This window comes from Sus scrofa, chromosome 13 (assembly GCF_000003025.6).
Source record: "Sus scrofa isolate TJ Tabasco breed Duroc chromosome 13, Sscrofa11.1, whole genome shotgun sequence".
Taxonomy (NCBI): Eukaryota; Metazoa; Chordata; class Mammalia; order Artiodactyla; family Suidae; genus Sus; species Sus scrofa.
The window spans coordinates 133966728-133975480 of record NC_010455.5 but is presented as its reverse complement, the minus strand read 5'-3'; the positions used below and the strand labels follow the sequence as shown (position 1 = coordinate 133975480).

At 41.4% G+C, this 8753-nt stretch overlaps 1 long non-coding RNA gene across 1 annotated transcript; it reads left to right on the top strand.

The window, feature by feature from the left end:
* LOC100512560 lies at positions 4921–6062 on the top strand. Its single transcript, XR_116256.4, has 2 exons — positions 4921–5055; positions 5443–6062. It is a non-coding gene; the product is annotated as an uncharacterized LOC100512560 (long non-coding RNA).

Below are 8753 nucleotides of genomic sequence, written 5' to 3'. Positions count from 1 at the left end.
CCTAAAAAAAAAAAAAAAACTAACAAAAAACAAACGAACAAAAAGACTTTAAAAAAAAAAAAAAAGGAGAGAAAACCTGATCCTTCTGATTAAATGAACAGTTCCTAACAAATGACTTGATTAGATCTTTGATGCAAAAACAATAGATAAAAGAAAAACCAAGTATGCTATTTTACAGATGAAAAGGCCAGTTATTTGAGAGTTAAGTGATGTGTTCAAGGCTAAAACCTGATAATATAAAAATGAAGTCCAACAGGTTACTGGATTTTATAGAAAGCATGTTTTCACATCTCCAGAAATGTAAGAAATTAATTTAAATTTTCAAAGCACACTACCCCTCTATATAACCAAGAGAGAGACTTAAGTTAAAGTATAGGTATTAACTAAAATCTAGATTTTCTAATTTAATTTGGTTTGGGTGAGCCTAGACGCTTGAAAGTAATTATTATGTTGAGATGTATAGAATGGACATTTGGTCCATACTATTTTAAAGCTTTTCCTGTACTCCAAGTACACTCATAGTACACTTACCCTCTTAGTGCAAAGCAGGTTGTGATGTATATGCAGATTGTAAAACAAAGACATATAAACTGGCACTGGAAAAGTCTCCTATCAAAACCTATTAACAACAACAAAAATAATTTCTAATCCCCAAGCTTTTAGAGACTAGAGCCAATAAGCAAATATTCTGAGAAGCACAATCTCTTGCCCCATCTGGTACAAAAAGCTTATCACTATCACTGCACCAAAATGGACAACCCAATCACTAGAGCCAGAACCAGAAGGCCCCACCCTGAACCAATTTTAATCACCCTTTTCTAGGAAAAAACAGCCTACCAGTTTAATGTTCATCTAACCCAGCCATTCCTCAAGGTTTCTAGTTTTAAGACTAAAATGACAACACATTTAAGTAAGTGATCTAAATAAAGGATTTAAATAGACAATAAGAAGATTGAGTGATTACAAGTCTGCAGAATTACTAGCACATGTAATTATGATTTTGTATAATTAAAATCTAAGTACTTTTATTTTACTAAGGAAACTTATATCTGAGTTTCCTGTTGTGGCTCAGTGGTTAACGAACCTGACTAGCATCCATGAGGACTCAGGTTCCATCCCAGGCCTTGTTCGGTGGGTTAAGGATCGGCGTGGCTGGGGCTGTGGCATAGGCCAGCAGCTGCAGCTCTGGTTTGAAGCCGAGCCTGGGAACCTCCATATGCCACAGGTGCGGCCCTAAAAAGACAAGACAGAAAAAAAAAAAGAAAACATATATACTATTTCTCTTCCAATCCCCAGGACACAAAATTAAAACTGTAACAGAAGAAATCAAGTCAGAGGAAAAAAAATTGTGACCTAGGTAATCCCTATTTTTAACTCCAACCATCATTGAACCCCACATCTGAGAACATAATCAATTCTATGATATCCACAAGTTATCGCCTAAGTTTTACACATAATGAAACTAAGTCATTCTTTCAAAATAGTCTCACATAGCAAAGCTTTCTATTTAAAAGAACCCCTTAATGAATTTTCTTCCAACTGAAATAACTCTAATTCATGTGCTCTAAAAACATGGGAGAGAAACTTTTTTCATACCAGTTATGTATCAGTCTATAATGTAGTTCTATTACAAGACTACATCTAAAAGCCAAACAACTCTTTCCCGGCTTATTTCAAGATGCCACCAGTGCTGATAATCTATTACAAGAGACAAACCAAACATCACCTTGATTTTTATTCATATTAGTACCTTGTATATCTTTGGTGTTGTCCATGATGACTGGAAAAACTATTCAGTTTCTCACAATAATGAAAATTAAGGTAAGCAAAAACAAAGCCCCATGTGTTTTGAACATGAAAGGAAGATCTGAAATATCTTTAACTGAGCCATGGGATGGAAAATAGGAGGCAAAGGGACTAGCTAGACCACAGTTCCAAACTTCTTTCAAATTCAAATCATCTTATTCCTACTTTCTTGAAATATGGCATTACTTTCTATTTAATCTTTTAAAATACAGTCATTATCTTGAAGTCTTCAGCTATTTTGGGGTGTCTGAAAACCAAGGGGCTGTACAAAATACATACAGCTAAAGGGATACAGGGATCAGGTACCAAAATACACTTTTACCTATAAATATATAACATATCTAAAGCTGTCACTCCATTTTACCTGAAATAAAAATAATACACTTGTTTGTTATTATTCTCAAGCCCCTTTCAACTGAGAAAACAAGCCACAGTTTTAAGTCCTTGGAGCTCACATAAAATGAAGTTCCTCTGCCTGCTCTTGAGGCTCTGTTCTAGAAGCCTTCACTTCCTAATAACTTCAGTCTTCTCTCCAAAATAAGACAGAATCCAGCCCCTGCCTATACCCGACATTCTTCCTCTGTTCTTGAACTCCTACTCATTTCTTCCAGGATCAGCTCCAGGGCCATATTCTATGAAGCCTTCTCTGACTGATTTCCCTATCCTGTAATACTTGATATGGAATTATGTGGTAATTAACAAAAAGCAAAGACATTTTATTTCTTAACAGTACTGGGGCATGCTTAACGTATATGAGGTTCATTTCTCATATCATTTGGAAATGATAGGAAAGAGAATATAATGGAAACCTTGGATCTTCTCATCGTTGCTACTATTGGGTAATGTTTAGTTAGCAGAGAAAATTTAAAAAGTAGAAAAACTTAAAACTTTACCTGGCAGGGCTCCAAGATGTCAAGCAATTGGTTATAGACACCCATTTTGCAAACAATTTCCCTAGACAAGTATGCATTTGCAGGTGAAAATGAACAGATCACAGGAATTTACAAAACTTCTGCATGGCCCTCAGAACCCAGGTACTTGTGCGCACCCAGAGACTTGTTTAAAGTCTCTACTAGCTTTAAGGGTCTAACTTAATGGGCCTAAAAGGAAAAGGCCATGTAGAAAATCAAGAAAAACAATCTCTCCATTCCCTATTTAGCTTTCTGAAAAAAAAGACTGTTCAGCTCAAAAGTCAGGACCACTTGAAGTCATTGTAGTCTATCTGTGTAGTGCTCATCTGAGAGAGCAGACAGAAGGCACATACACAGAAGAGTTCTAAAAGGCCTTAAAAGAACCACTTTTAACTAGCTTTCAGTTGTTGTCTGATTCAAGTTTTAACTGGGAGCCTTCTCGCTTATGGTTAACTACGTTATCAGAGGCAAATTACTGCCACCCCTTAGGGCAGAGTTAAATGAGTTGTTCTCTATCCAACAATCTTCAGCACAGGCTAGGTTCACAACTGCCGTTACATAACAAGAACATTCCAGCAAAGAAAAGTTAAAGGGTAGTATGCTATATAGAGACTTTGGAAAGATACTTCATGTCAATGACAATTTTTTTTTTTTTAATTCTGGGTTTTCTTGTGGAGCATATTGAGTATTATAATCCAAAACTGGGGGAAAAGAAAGAAGGAAAAAAAAAAAAAAAAAAACCAGCAGGGCCAACAAGTACTTTACTTTAGATAGACTAAACTTCATTTTCAAAGTAGGAAATCACCTTAAATGTCTGTCAGTAAGGTCAAACTCCCCCACTCAGAGGCCGCTGAATCAACATCCAGTATTCCAATTCATATCTACACCTAGAATAAAGGTATCAGGTATCCAAATACTTCTGTAACAGAACAACTATTTCCTACTTCAATTTTCTTATCCAAAAAAAGCAGCAGCAATCAATTTCCTTGGTATACCCAAGGTCACCAGTGAGCAGATAAAATGTTAACCCAAGAGTCAGGTCACAAAATATTTTCTTATCCACCCTTCCCACTACTACCTTAAAAAAGCTATCCACCAGAAACAGTGACACAATGGGCCTCTAAGGCATCTGTCAATACAACACAGCCTTTTTATATTATACCCCTAGTTTCCTGAAGGCAAAAACCGATTCCAATCCCAAAAGCTTTTACTTAGACTTTACACCATAGCTTTTGCGGCAGGAGTCTTATTCCTACATCTCCCATCTGTTAGTGAGGAGAGCCTAGCAGTACGAATATTAATGTTAAAAACCTGCAGCGTTCAGTCGGCTTCTGCCTTGGGAAAACTGAGAACCCACACACAAGGCCCACAGGCAGCTATGAAAGATCAGACGTTCAAATATATACAGCTTACAGAATCCCCTGTCTAAATGCCCAGGACACAGTCGTAACGCAGTCCAGGAGAGCTTTGTCCCTTTCAGCAATGAGACCAGGGCCTGGACAGTACCGAGAAATCCGAGGGCTAGGAGCTCAAGGTCATCCACACACACCCCGAAAGCCATTCCCTGGGGCCTCTTCCTGGAGCAGCCACGTGCTCCCCTCAGGGCGGGTCAGCGCTGCGGCAGCGTGGCTCACGCCTCGCTCCCCAGCCTAGTCCGCAGCCCAGGGGTATCCATGGGGACCCGCGTCTTTTAATGGCGAGCTAGTGAGGACAAGGGGTCCGGGTGGCCTGAGGAGCCAGAAACAGAATGGCGGGGAGCAGAGCGACCGCGGGGCACCCCTCATCCCGCCCTCGGATCCCGAACAATCCCGTCGCCGCTCCGCGACCGAGAGGTGGTGGAGGGCGTGGAGAGGGGAAAGGAAGAGCAGCCTCTCTCCGCAGCTCGTCTCCACCCGGCTTGCACCTGCAGTCCTTTCCCCGCCGCCACGCGCGCCCCGCTCCCGCCCGCCCCATCCACAGGCTCTGCAACCTCCTGGCGCCCACGACGGCAATCCGAGGCTGCTGGACAGCACCGAGCAGAGCTACCCCCAAGACCGCTCCGAGCTGCCCTCAAACTGAGGGGAGAACAGGAGGGTCGGCGGGATTCTAACAGCAGCGTGTCATGCACACAAGCGCCTCCCCCATCCACTTCTCCCTTACCCGCCGCAGGCAGATGCTGACACCCTCTGGTGGGATGGCCGCCCCCCCAGCAGCCGTTTATAGCCTGGTCCCGCCCTCTCCGACCCCCAGGGCTCTGCGTCACTTCCTGCCTCACGTATACCTCTGGAAATGGACGGCCCCGCGGCCAGGAGTGCGCACGCACCGGAGTCGGGAGCCCTTGGCTGGAGCGCGGGAGCTGGTGAGGTTGGAGGAAAAAGGCGCCAGACTGCAGGTGCCGGGAGGGGTCGAGGGGGTGGCGCATCGGCTTCCTACTCGCGGCCTCCGCTGTCGCGCGGGCCACAGCCCTGCCTCCCAGAGGCCTCGTTCTAACCTTGATCTATCTTCTGGCCCTGCAGTGCAAGGTCAAGTGCTGTTAGCGTTTATTCCTAAATGCTAAGTACTTAACTGAAGTAATATTTGAAAGCGTATGTCGTTCAGGGAATATTAAGTAGTCACTAATGCCATTTTGTGAATATATGTTTTACAACTTCAGAAATATTAAGGATAAGCAAAAAGGGAAAAGAATTAAAGGCAGGGGGTGAGGGCTGAAAAAAAATTAAAAGCAAAATGTAACTGTATTCCACAGGAAACTATATTCAGCATCCTGTAATAAACTCTAAAGGAAAATAAGAAGAAAAAATAGGAGTTCCTGTCCTGGCGCAGCGGAAACGAATCCGACTAGGAACCATGCCGGTTGGATCCCTGGCCTCGCTCAGTGGGTTAAGGATCCGGTGTTGCCGTGTGCTGTGCTGTAGGTCGCACAGGCGGCTCGGATCCCGCGTTGCTGTGGCTGTGGTGTAGGCCGGCGGCTGTAACTCCGATTAGAACTTCCGTATGCCGCAGTGCGGCCCTAAAAAAAGCAAAACAAACATAAAAGTATAGATCTGTACATATATGTGTATAACCGAATCACTTTGCTGTATACCTGAAACTAACACAATATTGTAAATCAACTATAATTTTTTTTGAAAAAGCAAAATACAAATTTGTATTTAGGATGTGTAAAAGCTGCTTATGAATCGCAAGGACTGGCACTGAGATTTGCAGGATGTTTTAATGCATGAAGAAATGGAAAGGAAAATAGAAACAAGCGATTTATTGGGGTGCGAAATTGCAGAAGTTTCCTGTTCATTGTCATTGTTATTATAATAGGATTGTGCAATGCTTAACAAATAAAATGATATTGTTATCACTTTCTAAACTCTGCAAACGTTCTCACCCTTTCCCTTGGTAACCTACGATCCTGTGAGGGAGATTAGACACGTTTACAAGTAGCCGCGAAGCTGGAATACGACTGGGGCCATAAAATTGTTACAGATAAAGCACTTTCCAAGTCTGAGCCCTGATGGGCAAAGAAGTCCTTTGAAATGCAAATCTGTTTCCTGGTCTCTGGCTTCTGCTGTCCCTCTCAAGGGAAGTACAGTGGGTCTGCACCACCCTTTCCCATGCCCGAGCTCCCTAAAATCTCTCCCCAAGGAGAAACATTTTAAAATCATACAAACAGAAATATCACCACACCTTAGTAGATCTACACAGGAAAAAGTTAAAGCAGTGAAAGGGATGGATTCACTGACAGGGCCAACCTGAAATTCTGACAATAGGCCAGCTGAGTCCCTTCTCTTTCCCGGATTGGTAGGACCTTAAAACAAACAGTGCTAATATCCAAGGGAAAATCTTATAACCACGCGAAGAAAATGGGCTTAGGAGACTGGAGGTCAGGATGCAAAGTATGAAAATCCAAATTAAAAAGTTTAAATTCACTAAAATGACAATAAAGAAGACAATAGAGAGAGAGCATGTCAATTACGTATTTATTTCCTTGCTTTTATTAGTAATAACACTAAGCAAATACATTTCCTTTACTCTCCCTTTCTTCAGGGAGACACTTTACAGGATCTCCTTCTTTGGCAATTTAAGTAGACGGAAATAGATTTGTCTTGCTTTGTTGCAGAATCTATACATACTGAGAGGCAATTTTGCTTTGTCTGGTATTCCATACATATGTTTAAAGCTTTTTTTTTTTTTAATCTGACTTTTGCTGTGTTGTTGCCATTATTATATAGCATTAGCTCCCACTTCTGCAGACTCAGTAATTTGGATGCCTGCAATTAAATAAATTTTTCATAACCTTTATTTGAACTCTCCAGAATAACTAAAATGGTTATTATTCAACTTCCAACAGTCCATAGAGTGTTACATAAGACCTAACTTACAGTGGACCTAAAATTCTTGCCGTTCTTCCAAAAGGTACACAGAAAAAAAAAATTTTTTAAATCATGTATGCTAGAATTTTGCATAAAGAAAAACTGGAGGTTGGAGAGGAGTGTACAATGTGCTTAATGAATTGATTTTTAAAAGCCCTAGAGATCTGGGAAAAGAAGGCAAAGTCTGGCCTCAAGGAACTGGAATTCTCAACTTCCTTGAGTCTGGGTTACCTCAGCTTTTAAATGGGAATAAAAATACTTGGCTCATAGGTTTTCTGTGGCTTTAAGTGAGATAAGACAAGTGCAATCTCCTAAAAACACACAGTACACTGGTACATAGGAGACTCTTGGTTGAATCTGTCTGGGTGGGATAGAGCAGGATCAGGCAGGATAATGACATGGAAGAAGTCTGCAGGGCAGATTTGGGTTGCTGAGGAAGACATGCTAAGGCATGCAGCCAGAGGCCACCAGCTTGCCTGTGGTGTCTATTAAAACCCTGCTCTAGGCAAATACCTTAGGGGAATTCCACCGCAAAATTCTCCCTCTCTCTCTCTCTCTTTTTTTTTTTTTTTCATCTTAAGATGAAACCAGGAGTTTTTCTATTTGGTGAGGGAGGAATAGCAGGAAAAAAACCAGAGAAGCCACTGATATAATGAAAAGAGGCCCAGCCTGGAAGTCAGCCACTGGTCCAGAGCTGTGTCATCAGCTGTGCTGCAGCCCCATGGGTTTAATGGCTTTATGCTTCAGTTTTCCCACTGGCTACGTGGAGAGAACATCCCTTTATTCCCCAGTGAATTAAAAAGTAGGAAAGCTCCTGAAATTACAGGGTTATGCAAAGATAAGTTGCTGCTAGTTCACAGCCTCAGCCAAATGAGTAAATGTGGCTGGAGGGGAAAAAGCCTGGAAACTGGAAAGTTCCAAGCAACTAGCGCTGAAATAATTGCTTCAGAAGAGGAAAGTTGTCTTCAATGGCTGTTGACTGCCCTGATTCCAATACAAATCACTGCTGCTGATAATGGCTTAGAAGAAAAGGTAATCAATCACCATCATTATTATCATTTATTTTGTGTTGAACAAAGGTGTGTAAAGAACTGCGAAAGGAATCTGTATCCCTGAAAAGGCAAAGAGGGTAGCTGGGAGAAACAGAGTTTATATTTAAAGGACAAATAACAAGTGTGCAAGCGTGGAAGAGAAGAAATGGCCCAGATCTGAAGAGGAAGGTAAGACTTGGATGTGCTCACCAAGGCACACTGTAATTTGCCACATCTTGTTCCAAATTGTATGTCTATTAGTTTCTAGTTGATTTTTATGCCTTTTTTTTTAAAACAATCTATTTTGTAGATTGTAAACACACTCTCTCCTCTCTAACTCAGTCACAGGTAGAAGAAGGTACTTTTGCTGCCTACCCCATAAGATCAAAATCAATACACACACCTCTTCTGGGAGATACAGACCAGGAAACTACACACTGGGCAGGGATTATAAACCCAAACCTCCAAGAAGAAGTTAGGAGGGTGGGAGGTTTTTGGCTTTCAGACAAAGGCATTTAGTGCCTTTTCCCTTACATTTTCAAATGTTCATCTGTTTATGATACATATGTATGTTTTATCACAATTTACAAAAATACATTAATTTGCAAACTCAGTCATAGAGGATCTAAAGCCATTTGCTTTTTCTGGGGTCCCTTCTGTGG